Below are 24721 nucleotides of genomic sequence, written 5' to 3'. Positions count from 1 at the left end.
TGCTGAAGACCTATTGTTGGTATCATCAATACTTACAGCAGGCTTTGCTTGCCATTGGCTTTCTCGTCAGTCTCATTTATTTGGCTCTTATTCATGATATTCCATATCCTTCTTGTGTTTTCATACCCCACCCCCACCTTCCGCCCAGGAGCGAATCTTCTTTACCATTCTTTTCATTGGATGACTTCCTCTACTTAAATTCAAGGAACTACTTTTCTGTTACTTGTTCAGCACTCCAAGGAAATGCATGTGTTTTCTGGCTCTTTCATCCCCATGTGCTGCTTCCCCTCTTACATCCTACCCATCTGCTTTCTTCTTTTTGTGTTGCCTCCCCATTTCAAAACATGTCTGGTGTTTCCTCATTACTTTCCATCCTGATCAGCTTGCTTTGTTTTTTTTGTTTACATCTATTTCACCCCACTACCAAATGTATCCATTGCCCCCTTCTACTATCTGTGTTTATGTTCCCTCCACCCTAAATGCTCAGCTGTTGCACACTCTGTGCTTTTCTTCTTTTTTCACATTTTTTAGGTCGAGAATTTGAGGCCTGTTGTATATACTTTATTATATATTTGTCTTGTGGCTTAAAGCAATTTCATTTGTTTGTGCCAGTGTCCTTTAAAAATCCTTGCTTCTTAGTGGTTAGTCCTGCCTCTTTGTCCCTCCTTTTTTCTCTTTCGGAGCAGGGACCAAGTACTGTGCCATTACACTTTGTTTGTTTTTCTGTTCTTCAGGGGACTATTTTTTCTTTAGTTCCTACTTGTCTTACTGTTTGCCTGTGTCCAGCTTTGAGGAATAGCTGCCTACATTTTAATATAGCATTCCTCCCTCCCATCTCCTCTTAATGCCACAGTTGTATTAGTGCTGGCTGTGCAGTGCTGTCTCAGACCCCTGAGCACGGTGCAGTCATAGCCTTCTTTCTTCCGCAGGCTCACTCTGCTCCCGTTTACTAGATGCATGGGCCTCACACCACCCACCTTCCCCCTATTAAATGCATGTGCAGTCTGCTGCTGAGGACGTGAAAACACTACCGCTCACTTGTTATTTCCCCTACATTAACTTGTTCAGTTTGTGATTCACCAATAATATACACCATTCTGTGCATTAATCCACTGATCTATCATGTAAGGACTTAAAAAGTAATGTGTGGCATAAACAAATCGCTACAGGAGTTGAGGCGGATTGACCCACTACATCATTTGATAGGGATCTCTTCCCTTCACGCAACCTTTTTCCCCTTTCCTTTAAAACCACAAATCCCTGCGTTCCCTTGCTATTTTTTCCTGGCACGTGAAGGTGTGGGCGGGGTGTTTCTGAACCTGGCATGTAGGGAGGATGGTGGCATAACTCGTGCGATAAGCATGTGCTATATCTATGCAGCTTCAATCAGTTCAAGCTGGGCACCAACTCCATGAAGTAAGCTGGTGCCAGGGACCGGATGATGTAGCAATCATTTGAAGGCGGTAAGGAAACTCAGGATTAATGTATTTGCTGCATGATATGTATCAGCACTTTTGTGGGTGTGGTTCAAGTATTGTAGCTAATCGGGTTAGTGTACCTGCTATGTCGTTCTGTGTAAAGGTCTCAGTGATGGATGAGGAATGTTGGGGCTGAGGAAGTGTGTGGCCCTCTGGAAGGTTGTTTGCTGTGCTGTCCTGACATTCTTCAAAGAGTGAATGCTTGGCAAGCTTAGATGTCACCGAACAGAGTAAGGGAATGATAGAAGGCCAGGAGACATTGCCCTTCCTGACTGTCTCTGCACACCATGTGGTGGTAGCTTTCTGCTTCTCGGACTGTAATTGCCTGCAAGGCAGACATTTCAGTGACGTGCACAAGAACTTGCAGAGGTTATAAAAAGCCCTCTCTCACTCATGCTTGGCTGTTTCCTCGCTGCGGCCCTCGAGGTTAGAGATTTGGGGGAAGGGTGAGCGTCAGTCTTGCCATCCAGGTCTCTAAACTATTTGCTCATAGTTTCCGGTTTATTTGGGGTTCCTGACATCTCCCCAATCAAATATCCTGCAGCCTGATGTTCGCCGACCCGCCACGGCTGCATCTGCCCCCACCACGGCTTTTATTACTGGCCCCCTTACGAGCTGGCCAGTTAATTGATAGGTGCAGTAAATCTTGTTCCTGCACATGTCACAGTGGAGAAGTGTGGCACAATGGTTAGAGTGGCAGACCCTGATGCAGAGATCTGGCCTGGGACCAGGGTTCAATTCCCACCTCAGTGACTCTTGGGCTCAATTCCCTTGGACCAGATAATTCTCGCCTCAGTGCCTAATCTAATTAATGGGTCCCACTCTGTAAGTCTGGGCAATAACTTGCTTAATCTCCACAACAGTGCTTGGATGCCTGGCTTCACCCTGGGGCTGTCCAGGAGTAGGTGCCTCACAGGGAAAATCCAGGAGGGGTTCCACAGTGCCTTGTATGTGTACAGTGCCTTGAGACCCTAATGGGCGAGTAGTGTGCTATACAAGTGCGAAGTTTACAGTTATGTGTTGTATAATGATTATCGGCGCAACAAACCCACAAATACTCATCGGAAGAGAAACGGGTGTTGTGGTACCAAAACCCGCATGAAATTTTCTTCCCCAAATCTTCCTTGACTGGTATTTATCGCACCCGATGCATTGCCCTGCTGACTCAGAGTTTATCAGGTGTGATCAATATCTTTTACGTGGCTGCTCCAAGTGAGCGCTTTGGTAAGTTTTGCAGCTTCAGACCGCCCTTGATTCATTAAGTTTTGTTATGTGTGGCCTTGCTCACTTGCAGAATGACACCTTGATATTCGCTGACTAACCTGCTTGGCTGTGGAGACACTCTTCTTTTGAAAATCCTAGCCTAAATTAAAAGATTCACTAGAGTTAAAGCACATGGCCTCTTAATTTAGATTTTAAGAATTACTTATTTCTCGTGGTTTTTTTCCCTGGTGAGTTATCTTTATAGGAGGTGTGTGATTGTTTAAATGTCACATGTGCATTGCCATTACAAAGTTAAAGGTAATTGTTGATAAATCACCATCTGACGGGCGACATCAGTTTCGGCCTCAGAGCCTTATGTACTTCTCTGGGGCTGAGGCGCTAGAAATACTCAGTCTAGCAGAGCGTTACTGGCCTAACTGAATAGCTGGACCCAGCACACCCTACACTACGCACAGCAATGGAAATCTTACTTTACATTTAAAAATATGACTGGAAAAAAAACAACTGTTTAAAGTGAGGTTAGAGTTAGGAATTGTAATATTTGCTTACTTTAACAAAAACCTTTTGAAATGTATAGTATAATTTAATTTAAAATATTGTATTAGGTTTAAAATAATACATTAATTATATCTATATTTATATCTATAGCTGTATGTAAAAAGCAAAGGTTAAAGTAACGTTATAGTTAGGTGAAATGCTCAGTACAATGAAAAGTTTTGAACTAAAAAAAAAACACAGAAATTCACCAGTTATAGTTATCTCAAGTAACTATAATTCATACCCTAGGGTAACTATAACTCGCACCCTCGCCAAGCACAGTTTTCTCATCAATAATTCATTGCCAGTGTTGCAGTGATGTTATTAATGATCTCATAGAACATGCCATGAGTGATGTAATATGTGGGGTAATTAGCAGTGCATTGCGGTATCATGAGTTATAGCTACCTGTTGGGACACTGGGGGATGGGGTTTTGAAATTCTATGGGGAGGGGGCACGCAGCCTCACTCCCTGAGCCTTAGTCCCAGAGAACCCAATCCCCTGGGGCCAAATACAATAAAAAGGGGAGGGGAGCTGCGCAGCTTTGCTCCCACCTGGAGGAAGAGGCTGTTTTCTGCTTGCTCCCTCCGAGTGGGAGCAATATATGTTAGAAACCAGATGCCCCTAGTTTGGCCCTAGCCCCGAAACAACGAACCCCAATGAAACACTGACAACCTAATTGATGATGAAATGGATTCATTTTATTATTATTGACATGAGGCATATAGCTTAGAACAAAATTAATAAGTCAACCATAGGCGAACCATTGTGTGCAACCAGCATGATTAAAACAGAAAGATAAATCACTCACTAACTCACTGATAACAACTTGGAATAGAAGACTATGGCCTACTGAACATACCCGACCCCATAACAGCACCAAGACACCAAGCATTCCTAAATGCCATCGGACCACACAGGTGAATCCCTCACCTGTATTAGTGGGGGCAGCGGGGTGGTCCCTCCCACCTTTTGTCCCTTGTCCTCGGAGGTTACACCCCCCCCCAAACACCAAGCTACCATAGGGGTTGCAATGAGATGTCCAGCAGCTGGAGTCCCGTGGCCACCTCCGTGATCTGGGCAGCCTAGACCCCAAGCTGGTGTGAACATCCTCTGGTTGGTTCAGAAGTGCTGGACCCTACCCTTAGTGTTGTCCTGGTGACCCCACTGTGGGGCCCCTTTTGCTGCCTAGGGGTGACTTCAGTAATTGCAATCCCCCCACAAGGGAAACCAGGGGCCAAGAGGTCCATTGCCCTCCACAACCCCCAAATATGCTTTGAGTAAAGGATCAAATATCTGCAATAAACTGATCTGTGCCCACATCAGACAGGTGCATGCCGTCCTTGTGAAACATTACCTCGCCCTTCAGCAATTTGTGTGGGATATTTCAAAGATGCCCTGGGACAGGGCACAGCTTAGCCAACTCAGCGTTCAACCGCCGTACCAACACATTGATAGTCCGGGACTTAATGTCTCTGCCCCACTAGCGGCGAGAGACCATGTGTGACCAACCGATTGCTGCCTCCGGGAAGTCTTTTGCGAGCTGAGCCATCTCCTTCATGATTGCCTCTCTTAGAACCTTGCATCCGATGTGCGCCAAATCGTTCCCTCCCAGGTGCATAATGATAAGGTCCGGGAACTGCAGTCCTTTCGCTACCTTGACCAGGGTTTGTAGTTGAGTGATGCACAGGCCACCAATTCCACACCAAAGAAAGGACACATCCCTTAAAGGTGCTGGCTTGGGCTTACGGAGTAGTTGCAACCTGCAGGCCACCCACCAGACGAAGCAATGGCCAAGAACCCATACAATACGAGATGGTATTCTACAAGAAAACAGAAAAAAGACACAAGCGTGAAACTGAAGTAATAACAAATCAAATTATTGCAACTCAGGGCGAATGTATCTCTTGTACGACAATGATGACCAGCGGCCTAACTTTTGCACCTCTTGTGACGACATGCCTGATCCAGCGGCCACTGTGGCCACCCCTATTCTGAAGGAATGAGAGGAATAACTAGTCTGGTTTGCCCCTGCAGCTTGGAGTGCGGCAGACATGACTGCTGAGAATTGATAGCATGATAGGAAGTCCCTGTTTGAGTGTATGAACAATGTTGGTACTCGTATGTCCGACCCCGCCATGTAGGCCCCTAAACAGTCCACGAGACAAAGAGGGGAGCCTGGTGCCACCCTCAGTTTAACTGCCATTCCCTTTCTTTCCTGATCCTTTTTGGCCTGTTTCAACCAAATGACCAGCCTGTCTAAACTCAACCTAACATCAGCCCACTGCAAACCTCCTGTGAAATCGGTCTTCGAAGATCCTACCAATTCACCAACCCGGAAGGCACCATAAACACCAATGTAAATGCTGCCCTGAATAGAGTAGACTCGTAAGATGAAGCGCAAACCTGTTGAAGGTTGGAGAGAAGTAGACCTAAAATATGAAGGGTAACAGGGCGCCTGTTGTCTTTTCCAGAATCTTCCAGTCTTGCCCAACCTGCCACTGCTGTATTTATGACAAAGGCATGAATTTTATCCCCTTTGTTCTGTAATTTTACGGAAAATCTGATAGCTGCCGGGTGAGCCCTTGCACATGATACCGGTTTGCCCTGTTCCCTGAGGGTACACAGGAAATCGCAGATGGCATATGCTGAGAAAATATCTGTTATTCTGCGCACTTGGACAAAAGAACTACTTCAAAACAGACATGTGTGCATTTAGCCAGAGATGCTGCTACTAAATCCGATAAGGCGGGATACCAATCCTCCACAGATGTAATGGGAACTCTGTCATTTCCGCTGCTTCCCGAGGGTGATATTCCCGAAATTCCTGCATCAAGGAGCGAGATAATGTGTCAGAACACTATTATGAATGGCAGGTACTTACTTGGCACGAAACAGGATGTTATATTCCATACATAATAGTACCAAATGCTTCAAGAAGCTCAAGACAAACTATAAGTTACCCCTTGTCTGTTGATGGCTTCCACCACTGCCATATTAGCAGACCATAAGATAAAACCGCTGTCTATTGGCACTTGTGTCCAAAATGGTACTGCCACTACAATTGGGAACAGTTCCAAGAACTCAATGTTCTTAGTAATGCAATTATCATGCCAAGAAGCCGGCCAATCACCCCGGCACCATTCAGAGCCTAACATGGCCCAAAACCCTATGCCGCCTGCAGCATCAGTGAACAAACCCAGAACTAGAGACAAGTCGGGAATGCCAAATAACCGCCCCATTAAACTGGTGCAAAAAAGTGGACCAAACTAACAAGTCCTCCCTAACCTCCCAAGACAAGCAGGAATGGTGATGTTTTTTGTTGAGGCCTGTTAATGCTCTGGCAATGGACCGAGAGAATGGGCGAGCCATAGGCATAATTCTAAGGGCGAAGTTCAGCTGCCCCACTAGCACCTGGAGTTGGTGTAAAGTAACCTTCTTTTGTGCTAACACCACATCAATCGACTGCCTCGACCTGGTCACCAGGAAGGTGGCATTCACAAGCCACCATATCGATTTCAATACCCAGGAATGTAAGGCAAGTGGATGGGCCTACAGTTTTCTCAGGGGCTAAGGGAACCCTTAAGTCCCTAAACATTGAAGTCAAAGCAGTCAAGGCCCAGACACAAGTCATCGAACCCAGAGAGCCTAATACCAAAAAATCTTCATGGTAATGGATAATTTCCTAATGGCCTGTGCGCATAGTGAACACCCATTGCAAAAAGGAACAAAACTGCTCAAAGTTAGTACACAACACACTACACCACATTGGCATGCATTTTCATAGTAATATGAGCCAGCGAACTGGAAACCCAAGAGGTGGGAGTCGTCGGGGTGCACTGGCAGCAACCTGAATCCAGACTCTATGTCAGTCTTGGCCATGAGAGCCCCTCGCCTGAGATCACATAATTTGGCTGGTGCCTGGTCAACAGATGCATACTGCACACAGCATAGCTGAGGGTCAATAGCCTCATTCACAGATGCACCTCCTGGTGCAGATAAATTACGAATCAGCCTGAACTGCCATGGATATATTTTTGGCACTACACCCAATGGGGAACAGACACAGTTAGGCTGGGGAGGATTAGGGAAGGGGACTGCTATTCTACTCAAATACCTTTCTTTCTAATTTTTCTTGAGGACCACACCTTGATTCCTGCGAGCTGATAATAAATTGGTACAGTGAGCGACGGGAGCTACTCCGGATGTGGGATCCTAAAACCCGAGGAGAAGCCTAAATACAGTAACTCTGCAATATCTTTCTTGGGGTATGACTGTAGCAAAGGGAGCAGTTTACTCAGTTGCACTGGAGAGGGTAAGGAGCTGTCTTCTGTGAGCTTTGACTCTGAATTAATTTGGGGGATTATCTCCCTTTTTTCCCCTGTCTCTAAACTTTTTGGCGCACTTGAACTCGGGGTGTGATGGATGGCCACAAAAGGATCAAACATGCTTATACTTGCAGGACCCAGCCGGGCATGTGCAGACTTTTCTATTAAAGGCCCAACAAGAACCTCTCTTGTCCGCTGTTTGATGCGGGCAAAAAAGGCTGTTTCAAAGAAGTCCTATTGTTGACACACTCCGAACATACATTGACCTCCGTTTGATCCCAGCCAATGTCGGGCTCCTCTACCTTTGCCCACCAGGAATAATGATCGTAATCTAACCAGACTGTGCCCCCGTAAACATGGTGTGCCTTTAATATTTTGTTGGAATAAAATATCATGGATACTGCCAACTCAGGTTTCCTTTCCAACATCACTGACATATAAACATTAAAACCAAACAATCAGTTTGTTATGTTTTCTTCAACCTTGTTTTTTTGTCGTTTGTTGATGTATCCTTACCATCTTTTTCTTTCTGCTCACAGTCCCACCTTTTTGCCCTAATCAATGACAATATATCTACATATTCACCTTTCCAAATTTTTCTTTAACATCCGCAGGCACGTGGGATGACAATCTCCCAGGCCTAGATAACAAGTTATCTTGCCCTCCATAAACAGCCACAGAGGTAGAACCCGCGTTTTCCCCAGTTTGGTTGTCGGCCTTACCTGATGCTGCATCCTCTTTAGTAGGGCCGTTCCCCCTGATTGGGGAAGTACCCTCCGCATTGGTGCTGCGAGACACCGTTGTCACAGTAGCGTGCAGTGCCCTGATAACCCTACCTGTTTCTGAATTTCAGCAATGACATTCCCTAATTCATTGTAAGGAGCCCAAGGGGTAGTAATTGACGCTGGGAGTGGGTTTGGGGGCTTCATAGGCGCAGTTAACTTAGACAGCGCCTGAGCCACTGATCTCAGAGCCTGCGCAATGCTATCACGCGACTCTGTAAGTGACTGCTGCATGTTAGGGGCGTAATCATGGTTGAATGGTGAGCATCTATGGGAAGAGGCAATGTGACCAGGGGAGGGGGGGGTCCTGGCGGATACAGATGGATTGCCTTGTTGCTGATTCTTATCAGCGATTGGTGTTGATGACAGTGCTGCAAGTGCCAGCCTGAGATCTGCTAGGGCAGCACTGACCCTTTGTGAATCTGTTGATGCCATGGCGGGGGCAAGGCTGGGTTGTACCGCATGGTGGTAAGCTCCCTCGTCCACCCTCACTTGTTGATGCGCTATATGAGGGGTTTGTGTCAGTGGCAGGCAAAGAGAGCACAGTGTGGTGCTCAATTATCGTAGTAGCTGGAAGCGCTGCTTGGGAGACACATCCTCTAACCGAGCAGGGGGTTGCTTCTTCATCCTGCGCTTCACTGGTGGGAATGCAGATGAGGGGGGGGAACGTGGGACCGTCTTGGGCACTCACCTCCCGCTCTAACTCCCTCTAAATCTGACTCTGACCCAGATTGTTCAGAGCCCCCTTGTTCTCCTATCTTAGTTAACACCATCTTTAATAACTGTGTCAATACTGGGTCTTTGCCCTTTCTCTTGCCCACTTTGCCCCCCTGCCTGAGACTAGTATATCAATATACCTCTTAAAAATTCAGGCAAATGTACCACAATTCTATGCAAAAAACAATATGCAAGCATTTAAACAAATCTAGTACAATGGAGTAATAAAGAAATAATCTGAGACTTACTCACAATCCTCCTGTCCGAGGACTGGCCCAGAAAAAAACGCACATTATAATTTGCCTGGGAGGGGACTGCTCACCACCGCTCCAGAAAGGCAGAGGCCAGAGAAGGGGGCACCTAAATAACCCCCACCCTCGGCACAGAGGCGAACTGTGATGTCACGCTTCACGGCGTCCATCCATCCCCTTCTTGCTTCCTTCCGCCCCCATCATCTCTCGAAGGGCGGAGGCAGAAATATGGGGAAAATATGATTGTTTAGGTAAATTTGAGGTTTGCTGAGGATTCTGGGTAAGAAAACACTGGGGGATCCACGCAAGTCACACCTCCCTGGACTCCCTCCGGTGACTAGTTTTCAGAAATATCTGGGTTTGGTAGGTTTCCCTAGATGGCTGCTGAGCCCAGGACCAAAAACGCAGGTGCCCCTCCCGCAAAAACAGGTAGTTTTGTATTTGATCATTTTGATGTGTCCACATGGTGTTTGGTGCATTTCCTGTCACGGGCACTAGGCCTACCCACCTTTTGCTACAGGAAGCCAGGAGAGACACAGAGTGGGAGAGGTAAAGCAACCGAAATTAGTGGGTTTGGGGACATTACCTGTGAGCGTAATCATGATCAGACAAAGACTAAGAAATCATGATGACTTGGGTGGTGAAATATCCAGGCACATTTTCAAACGTGAAATACCTGTGGCTTAGGAAATGGCTCTAGACCAAATGTCCTTTTCTTGGGTGCCTACTCTGGTCCTGCCCTATTCTGGTGGGGCCTTTCCGGGCATGACCTCCCCACGGGTGCACTAGCAGGGTGCTGAGACACTGCCTCCTTGGAGGCCACTGCCTGCTCCACAGTAATCATGTATCTCGCTCATTCCTTCCCACTACTCTGTTTCAGGTTGACTTCAGACACACCCATCCACATAGGCGATCAGTCTCCCATTCCAGGGTGACTGACAGTCATTATGGTCTTCGCAAGCAGACTTTCAACCCATCAACCATTCCATCCCGTCTATCTTACTGACAACACGACCACTTAAGGGTGCAAGAGGAGCATGCGGGGCCCAGAGCTCACTCACCCGCCTGATGCCATAGCTTACACAAGTGACTGACCTTCTCACTGCAGCCCCTCACTCACCCCCGATGAAACCTTTTTAATGTCCACCTCAAGTGTGCAACATGGAACGTGCAAGAATTCACTGTGATGTATGGAAGGGTGAGTCGGGGAACGTAAATCGTGCTGTTTGTTTGTTATTCTCATCAAAAGGTTTTAAAGGTCATTTGGTGATGTTGGGAAAGAAGTTTCTTGCAGATAAGAGCCTTAATCTTATTTTAAACTTTGGGACGCGGACAGACCTTTGTGTGCTGGGCATCATTATCTCCCACGGGCCTTAGCCTAATGGCTGCTACTTGGGTTAGAGATTCCCCACATATTGATTGTTTGAGACTCATGGGAACAAGGACACGTGCTTCGGGGGGGAAGTGTGAGGTCCACGCTGCTTCCCAGCTTGGTTTAATCCTGATTTTGTGATTAAAGATGTACTCCATTAATCTTCAACTACACTATAAGGAAAGTCAAATTTTGCAAACCGGGAAGCAGCAGACAGCTCCAGGAGCCGCCATTTTGTTGATATAAAAGGAACCAGTTACCACTCTCTAAAGGCCTCTCTTAAGAGCGGCCACAGGAAATATGCGATTTTGTGGCCACGGGGTCTTCGGTCCAATTATGGATTTGTGGCATTTACCACATAATCTATCATCCTCTGCATAAATTGCAGATTTTAACAAAAAAATGTTTCTAGGTCAAACCGATCAAAAGCTAATAAAAATGCAGCTATGATTATTGCTACAAAGTGGAAAAACCTGTGCAAAGGGTGACTGGCCACCTTTCTGTTGCTTATTGCTATATCTGAGTCTTAAGCTGGTACTAATGTGGTGAAACCTTTACCCAGATGGTGTTACCGTTTGTAATGCAATGTGTCACGCGTTTACTCGAGATAGAGCTATTAGCGTTGTAAATTTCTAACTGGACTGTTCTTTCCACATAAATTAAAAATGAAAAGTAAAACAGTTGACATAACCAAGCCGATTCAAAGCGCCATGGCCACCATGAGCGTGAGCACGAAGGAGAGACACAAAAGGGAAAAAAAAGTTTGCTTGCAGTCAAGCATATCGGCAAATGTGCAATTATCCATATAACAGGATTGGTCCCCAAGGCGGTAACAAAATCACCCCAAGGCGAGACAAACGTAAAGCATTTACCAATGATACAAAAGGATTTTTGAAAGGCAGGCTCACGAATGAGTGAAAGTGATGGGCGTGCGGTGGGCGTGGTTAAAAGCCCACATAGATACCAACATGTCGGAAAAGCAGCACTTGCGCGCTGCTATGCTCAACCTAAAAATGACAAAATAAGACATTAATACTATCACAAAATGTACTGCATTATATAGCCCAACTTGTAATTTCTTGCCGCATAGCTGAGTCAACACTACCACATAATATTGTCCTCTACTGCCATTAATCCCATTGGCCCTGCTCTTAGGTAACGGGGTACAGTTCAGTACCTGTGATTTACCACCATGCTCTCTGCCTTTCAGAGAGGGAAGACATGTTTTTTACAGCCACTAAAATGACAAGGCAAAAGGTTTCATTATGAGGTACCCACTAATGCCAACTGGGGCAAAGTATTCTGGATTCTAACTGGCACGCTCTTGGATCCTAATTGGCTGCACATTTTTTTCAGGTGAAAAGTGGCTAAAACCGTAAATTGAGCGGAGTTCACAAATTCTTAACCAGTGCCCCTCAGAACAGAAGAAAACGTGCTATTAGCCTGTTATTCCCCATTCTGATGTCCTGAATTGGAACTGATGTGCAAATTGAGCCCCCGGTAAAGACCACATTCGGCACTGGCAACTAGTCACGAGGCTCTCATTGATTTGAAAAGTGACGACATAGTTATTACGCAGACGAGGTGACAATCCCATTAGGCCTCATTTCAATGCCAACGAAAATAAAGGACAGAGCCACAAATAATTGTTGAACCTTTTTTACACTGTCCCAGTGAAAGCCAATTATAAACTGCTTTTGCAGCACCATTTGCCGCCAGCTATAAGGCAGTGATAAATCACAGTGCAAAATGGGAATACCGGGTGCTCAAAATATTTACTCTTCTTAGTTCCTATTACTGTTACTAGGTGCAAAATTGAGGGGTAAAGCCCAAAAATTGTACAGCCCGGTGTTGCAGCCCAATTAGCGCATGCCGTTCAGTTAGCGGCATTATCCTTATAGTGGGTAAGGTGGGTCAGACACGCTTTCTAGGAAGGTATTCACTTCTGCACTACGGCCAGTAATTGTCCACAATTTTTTCATTCAATTTTTGCTTAAAACGTTCTGCGCTACCATTCCTTGTAAGAGAGAACATGGACTGAAGGCTGTAGCAAAGTACCATCTTGCCTGGCATGTTACCCCCATTCTTCACTGTATATATGTTGTTTTAGTTGTATGTGTCACTGGGACCCTGGTAACCCAGGGCCCCAGTACTCATAAGTGTGCCTGAATGTGTTACCTGTGTAGTGACTAACTGTCTCACTGAGGCTCTGCTAATCAGAACCTCAGTGGTTATGCTCTCTCATTTATTTCCAAATTGTCACTAACAGGCTAGTGACCATTTTTACCAATTTACATTGGCTTACTGGAACACCCTTATAATTCCCTAGTATATGGTACTGAGGTACCCAGGGTATTGGGGTTCCAGGAGATCCCTATGGGCTGCAGCATTTCTTTTGCCACCCATAGGGAGCTCTGACAATTCTTACACAGGCCTGCCACTGCAGCCTGAGTGAAATAACGTCCACGTTATTTCACAGCCATTTTACACTGCACTTAAGTAACTTATAAGTCACCTATATGTCTAACCTTTACCTGGTAAAGGTTAGGTGCAAAGTTACTTAGTGTGAGGGCACCCTGGCACTAGCCAAGGTGCCCCCACATTGTTCAGAGCCAATTCCCTGAACTTTGTGAGTGCGGGGACACCATTACACGCGTGCACTACATATAGGTCACTACCTATATGTAGCTTCACCATGGTAACTCCGAATATGGCCATGTAACATGTCTATGATCATGGAATTGCCCCCTCTATGCCATCCTGGCATTGTTGGTAAAATTCCATGATCCCAGTGGTCTGTAGCACAGACCCTGGTACTGCCAGACTGCCCTTCCTGGGGTTTCACTGCAGCTGCTGCTGCTGCCAACCCCTCAGACAGGCAGCTGCCCTCCTGGGGTCCAGCCAGGCCTGGCCCAGGATGGCAGAACAAAGAACTTCCTCTGAGAGAGGGTGTGACACCCTCTCCCTTTGGAAAATGGTGTGAAGGCAGGGGAGGAGTAGCCTCCCCCAGCCTCTGGAAATGCTTTGTTGGGCACAGATGTGCCCAATTCTGCATAAGCCAGTCTACACCGGTTCAGGGACCCCTTAGCCCCTGCTCTGGCGCGAAACTGGACAAAGGAAAGGGGAGTGACCACTCCCCTGACCTGCACCTCCCCTGGGAGGTGTCCAGAGCTCCTCCAGTGTGCTCCAGACCTCTGCCATCTTGGAAACAGAGGTGCTGCTGGCACACTGGACTGCTCTGAGTGGCCAGTGCCACCAGGTGACGTCAGAGACTCCTTGTGATAGGCTCCTTCAGGTGTTAGTAGCCTCTCCTCTCTCCTAGGTAGCCAAACCCTCTTTTCTGGCTATTTAGGGTCTCTGTCTCTGGGGAAACTTTAGATAACGAATGCACGAGCTCAGCCGAGTTCCTCTGCATCTCCCTCTTCACCTTCTGATAAGGAATCGACCGCTGACCGCGCTGGAAGCCTGCAAACCTGCAACATAGTAGCAAAGACGACTACTGCAACTCTGTAACGCTGATCCTGCCGCCTTCTCGACTGTTTTCCTGCTTGTGCATGCTGTGGGGGTAGCCTGCCTCCTCTCTGCACCAGAAGCTCCGAAGAAATCTCCCGTGGGTCGACGGAATCTTCCCCCTTCAACCGCAGGCACCAAAAAGCTGCATTACCGGTCCCTTGGGTCTCCTCTCAGCACGACGAGCGAGGTCCCTCGAATCCAGCGACGCTGTCCAAGTGACCCCTACAGTCCAGTGACTCTTCAGCCCAAGTTTGGTGGAGGTAAGTCCTTGCCTCACCTCGCTGGGCTGCATTGCTGGGAACCGCGACTTTGCAAGCTACTCCGGCCCCTGTGCACTTCCGGCGGAAATCCTTCGTGCACAGCCAAGCCTGGGTCCACGGCACTCTAACCTGCATTGCACGACTTTCTAAGTTGGTCTCCGGCGACGTGGGACTCCTTTGTGCAACTTCGGCGAGCACCGTTTCACGCATCCTCGTAGTGCCTGTTTCTGGCACTTCTCCGGGTGCTACCTGCTTCAGTGAGGGCTCTTTGTCTTGCTCGACGTCCCCTCTCTCTGCAGGTCCAATTTGCGACCTCCTGGTCCCTCCTGGGCCCCAGCAGCGTCCAAAAACGCCAAACGCACGACTTGCGTGTAGCACGGCTTGTTGGTGTCCTTCCGGCGGGAAAACACTTCTGCACGACTCTCCAAGGCGAGAGGGATCCGTCCACCAAAGGGGAAGTCTCTAGCCCTTTTCGTTCCTGCAGAAACCTCAGCTTCTTCTGTCTAGTCGAAGCTTCTTTGCACCCGCAGCTGGCATTTCCTGGGCATCTGCCCATCTCCGACTTGCTTGTGACTTTTGGACTTGGTCTCCTTGTTCCACAGGTACCCTAGATTGGAAATCCACAGTTGTTGCATTGCTGGTTTGTGTCTTTCCTGCATTATTCCTCTAACACGACTACTTTGTCCTTAGGGGAACTTTAGTGCACTTTGCACTCACTTTTCAGGGTCTTGGGGAGGGTTATTTTTCTAACTCTCACTATTTTCTAATACTCCCAGCGACCCTCTACAAGGTCACATAGGTTTGGGGTCCATTCGTGGTTCACATTCCATTGGAGTATATGGTTTGTGTTGCCCCTATCCCTATGTTTCCCCATTGCATCCTATTGTAACTATACATTGTTTGCACTGTTTTCTAAGACTATACTGCATATTTTTGCTATTGTGTATATATATCTTGTGTATATTTCCTATCCTCTCACTGAGGGTACACTCTAAGATACTTTGGCATATTGTCATAAAAATAAAGTACCTTTATTTTTAGTATAACTGTGTATTGTGTTTTCTTATGATATTGTGCATATGACACTAAGTGGTACTGTAGTAGCTTCACACGTCTCCTAGTTCAGCCTAAGCTGCTCTGCTAAGCTACCATTATCTATCAGCCTAAGCTGCTAGACACCCTATACACTAATAAGGGATAACTGGGCCTGGTGCAAGGTGCAAGTACCCCTTGGTACTCACTACAAGCCAGTCCAGCCTCCTACATTGGTTGTGCAGTGGTGGGATAAGTGCTTGAGACTACTTACCACTCTTGTCATTGTACTTTTCATAAGAGAAAAATATACAAAACAAGGTCAGTGTATATACACATAGCCAAAAAGTTTTGCATTTCCTCTTTTCACTCTTTTCTAAGTGCTGAAAAGTACTTCTAAACTTTCAAAAAGTTCTTAAAAGTTTAAAAAGTTTTTTTCTGTCTTTCCAAAAAGTTCTGAAAACTTTTTTCTCTTTGTCTATCACTTTAACTCTCTCTAAAAATGTCTGGCACAGGCCAAAATGTTGAACTGTCCAAACTTGCATATGATCACCTTAGCTGGAAAGGAGCAAGGAGTCTCTGCATAGAGAGAGGTTTGAGTGTAGGGAAGAATCCTTCCTTAGAACTGTTAATTAACATGCTTAGAGTACAGGATAAGGCCATAAGTGCCCAATCTGGTGAAAAAGCAGCTAATGGTTCTCAATCTGATCCAGGGACTCCCCCAGGAAAAGGTTCAGGAAAGAAACTTCTCAGCCTGCCCATTACTAGACAGTCTAGCATAGTTGGTACAGAGGTTGAATCACACCATACTGATGGTGTGCTCTCACATTATACTGTTAGCCAAGCTGTTAGGGTGCCCTCTGTAAGAGACAGGTCTCCTTCTGTTCATTCCCATCATACCTCTGTATCTAGAAATGTCCCTCCCACCCACCCTGATGACAGATTGTTAGAAAGGGAGCTCAATAGATTGAGAGTGGAACAAACCAGACTGAAGCTCAAGAAGCAACAGCTGGATTTGGATAGACAGTCTTTAGAATTAGAGAAGGAAAGACAGAAGTTGGGTTTAGATACCCATGGTGGCAGCAGCAGTATTCCCCATAGTCATCCTGCAAAAGAGCATGATTCCAGGAATCTGCACAAGATAGTTCCCCCTTATAAGGAGGGGGATGACATTAACAAGTGGTTTGCTGCACTTGAGAGGGCCTGTGCTGTACAGGATGTCCCTCAAAAGCAGTGGGCTGCTATCCTATGGCTATCATTTAGTGGAAAAGGTAGGGATAGGCTCCTTACTGTAAAAGAAAATGATGCTAATAATTTCCAAGTTCTTAAGAATGCACTCCTGGAAGGTTATGGCTTAACCACTGAACAGTACAGGATAAAGTTCAGAGAGACCAAAAAGGAGTCTTCACAAGACTGGGTTGATTTCATTGACCAGGCAGTGAAGGCCTTGGAGGGGTGGTTACATGGCAGTAAAGTTACTGATTATGACAGCCTGTATAACTTAATCCTGAGAGAGCATATTCTTAATAATTGTGTGTCTGATTTGTTGCACCAGTACTTGGTGGACTCTGATCTGACCTCTCCCCAAGAATTGGGAAAGAAGGCAGACAAATGGGTCAGAACAAGAGTGAACAGAAAAGTTCATACAGGGGGTGACAAAGATGGCAACAAAAAGAAGGATGGTAAGTCTTCTGACAAGGGTGGGGACAAATCTAAAAATGAGTCTTCATCAGGCCCACAAAAACACTCTGGTGGGGGTGGTGGGTCCAAACCCTCCTTTAATCAGAACAAGGAAAAGAAACCATGGTGCTATTTATGTAAAATAAAAGGCCATTGGACAACAGATCCCAGTTGTCCAAAGAAAGGCACCACAGCTCCTACCACTACAACCCCTACTGCTACACCTAGTGTCCCTACTAATAGCAGTGGTGGTGGGAGCAAACCTACTAATAGCCAATCCAAGGGAGTAGCTGGGCTCACTTTTTGTAATTTAGTTGGGGTTGGTCTGATTAGGGAGACCACAGAGGCTACTTTAGTCTCTGAAGGGGCTATTGATTTAGCCACTTTGGTTGCTTGCCCCCATAACTTGGAGAAGTACAAGTAACTAACCCTAATAAATGGTGTTGAGGTCCAGGCCTACAGGGACACAGGTGCCAGTGTCACAATGGTGATTGAGAAACTGGTGCACCCTGAACAACACATACTTGGACACCAGTACCAAGTAACCGATGCTCACAACATAACACAAAGCCACCCCATGGCTGTTGTAAATCTCAACTGGGGGGGGGGTAACTGGTCCAAAGAAAGTTGTGGTAGCTTCAGATTTACCTGTAGACTGTCTATTAGGGAATGATTTGGAGACATCAGCTTGGTCAGATGTGGAGTTGAAGGCCCATGCAGCAATGCTGGGCATTCCAGGGCATATTTTTGCTTTGACAAGGGCTCAGGCCAAAAAGCAAAAAGGACAGGGAAGCTTGGATCCTGGAACAATGGACCAAGTGCTCCCTAAAGCTAGGGCTAGTAGAAGCAAACCACTTCCTACTATCCCTCCCTCTACAGTGGATTCTACTTCTGAGGAAGAAGAATTCCCTCCCTGTGCAGAACCTACACCAGAGGAGCTGGAAGCAGACACTGCTGAGCTTTTGGGTGAAGGGGGGCCTGCCAGAGAGGAGCTGAGTGTGGCACAGCAAACCTGTCCCACATTAGAGGGTCTCAGACAGCAAGCTGTCAAACAGGCTAATGGGGATGTCAGTGACTCTCACAGAGTTTACTGGGAGGACAACCTCTTGTACACTGAGCATAGGGATCCTGAACCTGGAGCTGCCAGGAGATTAGTGATTCCTCAGGAGTACAGAAAGTTCCTCCTAACACTGGCACATGACATTCCCTTAGCTGGGCACCTGGGTCAAATCAAAACTTGGGACAGATTGGTACCATTGTTTCATTGGCCTAGGATGTCTGAGGACACAAAGGAATTTTGTAAGTCCTGTGAAACCTGTCAAGCCAGTGGCAAGACAGGTGGCACTCCAAAGGCACCCCTTATCCCACTGCCTGTGGTTGGGGTTCCCTTTGAAAGGGTAGGGGTTGACATAGTTGGCCCCCTTGACCCTCCTACTGCTTCAGGCAATAGGTTTATCTTAGTGGTAGTGGACCATGCCACAAGATATCCTGAAGCTATTCCTTTAAGGACCACTACAGCTCCTGCAGTGGCAAAGGCCCTCCTGGGAATATTTTCCAGGGTGGGCTTCCCAAAGGAAGTAGTATCAGACAGAGGAAGCAATTTCATGTCTGCATACTTAAAGGCCATGTGGAAGGAGTGTGGTGTAACTTACAAGTTCACAACACCCTATCATCCACAAACAAATGGACTGGTGGAGAGATTTAATAAAACTCTCAAAGGCATGATTATGGGTCTCCCTGAAAAACTCCGCAGGAGATGGGATATCCTGCTACCATGCCTCCCTTTTGCCTACAGGGAGGTACCCCAGAAAGGAGTGGGCTTCAGCCCCTTTGAACTTCTTTTTGGACACCCTGTTAGGGGTCCACTCACACTTGTAAAGGAGGGTTGGGAACAACCTTTAAAAGCTCCTAAGCAGGATATTGTGGATTATGTACTTGGCCTCAGATCAAGGATGGCTGAGTACATGAAAAAGGCCAGTAAAAACCTTCAGGCCAGCCAAGAGCTCCAGAAGCAATGGCATGATCAGAAGGCTGTTTTGGTTCAGTACCAACCAGGGCAGAAAGTGTGGGTCTTGGAGCCTGTGGCCCCAAGAGCACTCCAAGATAAATGGAGTGGTCCCCACACAATTGTTGAAAAGAAGGGTGAAGTCACCTACTTGGTTGACTTAGGCACTGCCAGGAGTCCCCTTAGGGTGCTCCATGTCAACCGCCTGAAACCCTACTATGACAGGGCTGATCTCACCCTGCTCATGGCAACAGATGAGGGACAGGAAGAGGACAGTGATCCTCTACCTGATCTCTTCTCTTCCACAGATCAAGATGCTCTTGTGGAAGGTGTAGTTTTGGCTGATTGTCTTACTGCTGAGCAGAAAGATAATTGCATAAATCTCCTAGGACAATTTTCAGAACTCTTCTCTACTGTGCCAGGCACCACTTCTTGGTGTGAGCACACTATAGATACTGGAGACAGTTTATCTGTCAAAAGTAAGATCTATAGGCAGCCTGACCATGTCAGGGACTGCATAAAGCAAGAAGTTCAGAAAATGTTGTAACTAGGATTGGTTGAGCACTCTGACAGTCCATGGCCTTCTCCTGTGGTACTGGTACCAAAACCCAATTCTAAAGATGGAAAGAAGGAAATGAGGTTTTGTGTAGACTATAGAGGTCTCAACTTGGTAACCAAAACTGATGCTCACCCTATACCCAGGGCAGATGAGCTCATAGATACACTGGCATCTGCCAAGTATCTAAGCACTTTTGATTTGACTGCAGGGTATTGGCAGATCAAATTGTCAGAAGATGCTAAACCTAAGACTGCATTTTCTACCATTGGAGGACATTACCAGTTTACTGTAATGCCTTTTGGTTTGAAAAATGCACCTGCCACTTTTCAGAGGTTGGTGAACACAGTCCTGCAAGGGCTGGAAGCTTTCAGTGCAGCATATTTGGACGATATAGCTGTCTTTAGCCCCAGCTGGGATGATCACCTGGTCCACCTATGGAAAGTTTTGGAGGCTCTGCAAAAGGCAGGCCTCACTATCAAGGCTTCAAAGTGCCAGATAGGGCAGGGTAAGGTGGTTTATCTGGGACACCTTGTTGGTGGGGAACAGATTGCACCACTTCAGGGGAAAATCCAAACTATTATTGATTGGGTTCCCCCTACCACTCAGACTCAGGTGAGAGCCTTCCTAGGCCTCACTGGGTATTACAGGAGGTTCATTAAGAACTATGGTTCCATTGCAGCCCCTCTTAATGACCTCACATCCAAGAAAATGCCTAAAAAGGTATTGTGGACAGCAAGCTGTCAGAAAGCTTTTGAGGAGCTGAAGCAGGCCATGTGCTCTGCACCTGTCCTGAAAAGCCCTTGTTACTCTAAAAAATTCTATGTCCAAACTGATGCATCTGAATTAGGAGTAGGGGCAGTCCTATCACAACTTAATTCTGAGGGCCAGGATCAACCTGTTGCTTTTATTAGTAGAAGGTTGACCCCTAGAGAAAAGCGTTGGTCTGCCATTGAGAGGGAGGCCTTTGCTGTGGTCTGGGCTCTGAAGAAGTTGAGGCCATACCTGTTTGGCACTCACTTCATTGTTCAGACAGACCACAAACCTCTACTTTGGCTAAAACAAATGAAAGGTGAAAACCCTAAATTGTTGAGGTGGTCCATATCCCTACAGGGAATGGACTATACAGTGGAACATAGACCTGGGAGTAGCCACTCCAATGCAGATGGACTCTCCAGATATTTCCACTTAGACAATGAAGACTCATCAGGTCATGGCTAGTCTTATTGTCCTTCATTTGGGGGGGGGTTGTGTAGGAAAGTACCATCTTGCCTGGCATGTTACCCCCATTCTTCACTGTATATATGTTGTTTTAGTTGTATGTGTCACTGGGACCCTGGTAACCCAGGGCCCCAGTACTCATAAGTGTGCCTGAATGTGTTACCTGTGTAGTGACTAACTGTCTCACTGAGGCTCTGCTAATCAGAACCTCAGTGGTTATGCTCTCTCATTTCTTTCCAAATTGTCACTAACAGGCTAGTGACCATTTTTACCAATTTACATTGGCTTACTGGAACACCCTTATAATTCCCTAGTATATGGTACTGAGGTACCCAGGGTATTGGGGTTCCAGGAGATCCCTATGGGCTGCAGCATTTCTTTTGCCACCCATAGGGAGCTCTGACAATTCTTACACAGGCCTGCCACTGCAGCCTGAGTGAAATAACGTCCACGTTATTTCACAGCCATTTTACACTGCACTTAAGTAACTTATAAGTCACCTATATGTCTAACCTTTACCTGGTAAAGGTTAGGTGCAAAGTTACTTAGTGTGAGGGCACCCTGGCACTAGCCAAGGTGCCCCCACATTGTTCAGAGCCAATTCCCTGAACTTTGTGAGTGCGGGGACACCATTACACGTGTGCACTACATATAGGTCACTACCTATATGTAGCTTCACCATGGTAACTCCGAATATGGCCATGTAACATGTCTATGATCATGGAATTGCCCCCTCTATGCCATCCTGGCATTGTTGGTACAATTCCATGATCCCAGTGGTCTGTAGCACAGACCCTGGTACTGCCAGACTGCCCTTCCTGGGGTTTCACTGCAGCTGCTGCTGCTGCCAACCCCTCAGACAGGCAACTGCCCTCCTGGGGTCCAGCCAGGCCTGGCCCAGGATGGCAGAACAAAGAACTTCCTCTGAGAGAGGGTGTGACACCCTCTCCCTTTGGAAAATGGTGTGAAGGCAGGGGAGGAGTAGCCTCCCCCAGCCTCTGGAAATGCTTTGTTGGGCACAGATGTGCCCAATTCTGCATAAGCCAGTCTACACCGGTTCAGGGACCCCTTAGCCCCTGCTCTGGCGCGAAACTGGACAAAGGAAAGGGGAGTGACCACTCCCCTGACCTGCACCTCCCCTGGGAGGTGTCCAGAGCTCCTCCAGTGTGCTCCAGACCTCTGCCATCTTGGAAACAGAGGTGCTGCTGGCACACTGGACTGCTCTGAGTGGCCAGTGCCACCAGGTGACGTCAGAGACTCCTTGTGATAGGCTCCTTCAGGTGTTAGTAGCCTCTCCTCTCTCCTAGGTAGCCAAACCCTCTTTTCTGGCTATTTAGGGTCTCTGTCTCTGGGGAAACTTTAGATAACGAATGCACGAGCTCAGCCGAGTTCCTCTGCATCTCCCTCTTCACCTTCTGATAAGGAATCGACCGCTGACCGCGCTGGAAGCCTGCAAACCTGCAACATAGTAGCAAAGACGACTACTGCAACTCTGTAACGCTGATCCTGCCGCCTTCTCGACTGTTTTCCTGCTTGTGCATGCTGTGGGGGTAGCCTGCCTCCTCTCTGCACCAGAAGCTCCGAAGAAATCTCCCGTGGGTCGACGGAATCTTCCCCCTGCAACCGCAGGCACCAAAAAGCTGCATTACCGGTCCCTTGGGTCTCCTCTCAGCACGACGAGCGAGGTCCCTCGAATCCAGCGACGCTGTCCAAGTGACCCCCACAGTCCAGTGACTCTTCAGCCCAAGTTTGGTGGAGGTAAGTCCTTGCCTCACCTCGCTGGGCTGCATTGCTGGGAACCGTGACTTTGCAAGCTACTCCGGCCCCTGTGCACTTCCGGCGGAAATCCTTCGTGCACAGCCAAGTCTGGGTCCACGGCACTCTAACCTGCATTGCACGACTTTCTAAGTTGGTCTCCGGCGACGTGGGACTCCTTTGTGCAACTTCGGCGAGCACCGTTTCACGCATCCTCGTAGTGCCTGTTTCTGGCACTTCTCCGGGAGCTACCTGCTTCAGTGAGGGCTCTTTGTCTTGCTCGACGTCCCCTCTCTCTGCAGGTCCAATTTGCGACCTCCTGGTCCCTCCTGGGCCCCAGCAGCGTCCAAAAACGCCAAACGCACGACTTGCGTGTAGCAAGGCTTGTTGGCGTCCTTCCGGCGGGAAAACACTTCTGCACGACTCTCCAAGGCGAGAGGGATCCGTCCACCAAAGGGGAAGTCTCTAGCCCTTTTCGTTCCTGCAGAAACCTCAGCTTCTTCTGTCCAGTCGAAGCTTCTTTGCACCCGCAGCTGGCATTTCCTGGGCATCTGCCCATCTCCGACTTGCTTGTGACTTTTGGACTTGGTCCCCTTGTTCCACAGGTACCCTAGATTGGAAATCCACAGTTGTTGCATTGCTGGTTTGTGTCTTTCCTGCATTATTCCTCTAACACGACTACTTTGTCCTTAGGGGAACTTTAGTGCACTTTGCACTCACTTTTCAGGGTCTTGGGGAGGGTTATTTTTCTAACTCTCACTATTTTCTAATAGTCCCAGCGACCCTCTACAAGGTCACATAGGTTTGGGGTCCATTCGTGGTTCACATTCCACTTTTGGAGTATATGGTTTGTGTTGCCCCTATCCCTATGTTTCCCCATTGCATCCTATTGTAACTATACATTGTTTGCACTGTTTTCTAAGACTATACTGCATATTTTTGCTATTGTGTATATATATCTTGTGTATATTTCCTATCCTCTCACTGAGGGTACACTCTAAGATACTTTGGCATATTGTCATAAAAATAAAGTACCTTTATTTTTAGTATAACTGTGTATTGTGTTTTCTTATGATATTGTGCATATGACACTAAGTGGTACTGTAGTAGCTTCACACGTCTCCTAGTTCAGCCTAAGCTGCTCTGCTAAACTACCATTATCTATCAGCCTAAGCTGCTAGACACCCTATACACTAATAAGGGATAACTGGGCCTGGTGCAAGGTGCAAGTACCCCTTGGTACTCACTACAAGCCAGTCCAGCCTCCTACAAAGTCCAGCAGCCCTATCACTCCTTGTAAGAGAGAACATGGACTGAAGGCCAGCAGCCCTATCACTCCTTGTAAAAGAGAACATGGACTGAAGGCCAGCAGCCCTATCACTCCTTGTAAAAGAGAACTTGGACTGAAGGCCAGCAGCCCTATCACTCCTTGTAAGAGAGTACATGGACTGAAGGCCAGCAGCCCTATCACTCCTTGTAAGAGAGAACATGGACTGAAGGCCAGCAGCCCTATCACTCCTTGTAAGAGAGAACATGGACTGAAGGCCAGCAGCCCTATCACTCCTTGTAAAAGAGAACTTGAACTGAAGGCCAGCAGTCCTATCACTCCTTGTAAGAGAGAACATGGACTGAAGGCCAGCAGCCCTATCACTCCTTGTAAGAGAGTACATGTACTGAAGGCCAGCAGCCCTATCACTCCTTGTAAAACAGAACATGGACTGAAGGCCAGCAGCCCTATCACTCCTTGTAAGAGAGTACATGGACTCCTTGTAAAAGAGAACTTGAACTGAAGGCCAGCAGCCCTATCAGTCCTTGTAAGAGAGAACATGGACTGAAGGCCAGCAGCCCTATCACTCCTTGTAAGAGAGAACATGGACTGAAGGCCAGCAGCCCTATCACTCCTTGTAAGAGAGTACATGGACTGAAGGCCAGCAGCCCTATCACTCCTTGTAAGAGAGAACATGGACTGAAGGCCAGCAGCCCTATCGCTCCTTGTAAGAGAGTACATG

General features: G+C 47.1%; 1 long non-coding RNA gene across 2 annotated transcripts in view; it reads right to left on the bottom strand.

Annotated features, from left to right (window-relative positions):
• Positions 1–3955: 3955 nt before the first annotated feature.
• The window catches only part of LOC138261140 (uncharacterized), a 75875-nt gene continuing 55109 nt past the window's right edge, over positions 3956–24721 (bottom strand). For both annotated transcript variants that reach the window (XR_011199047.1, XR_011199046.1), the window contains exon 4: positions 3956–5063. This is a non-coding gene — a long non-coding RNA (uncharacterized lncRNA). The remainder of the gene's footprint in view (positions 5064–24721) is intronic.

This window comes from Pleurodeles waltl, chromosome 10 (genome assembly GCF_031143425.1).
Source record: "Pleurodeles waltl isolate 20211129_DDA chromosome 10, aPleWal1.hap1.20221129, whole genome shotgun sequence".
NCBI lineage: Eukaryota > Metazoa > Chordata > Amphibia > Caudata > Salamandridae > Pleurodeles > Pleurodeles waltl.
Note: the sequence above shows the minus strand (reverse complement) of the source record. Positions and strands in the feature narration are given on the sequence as shown.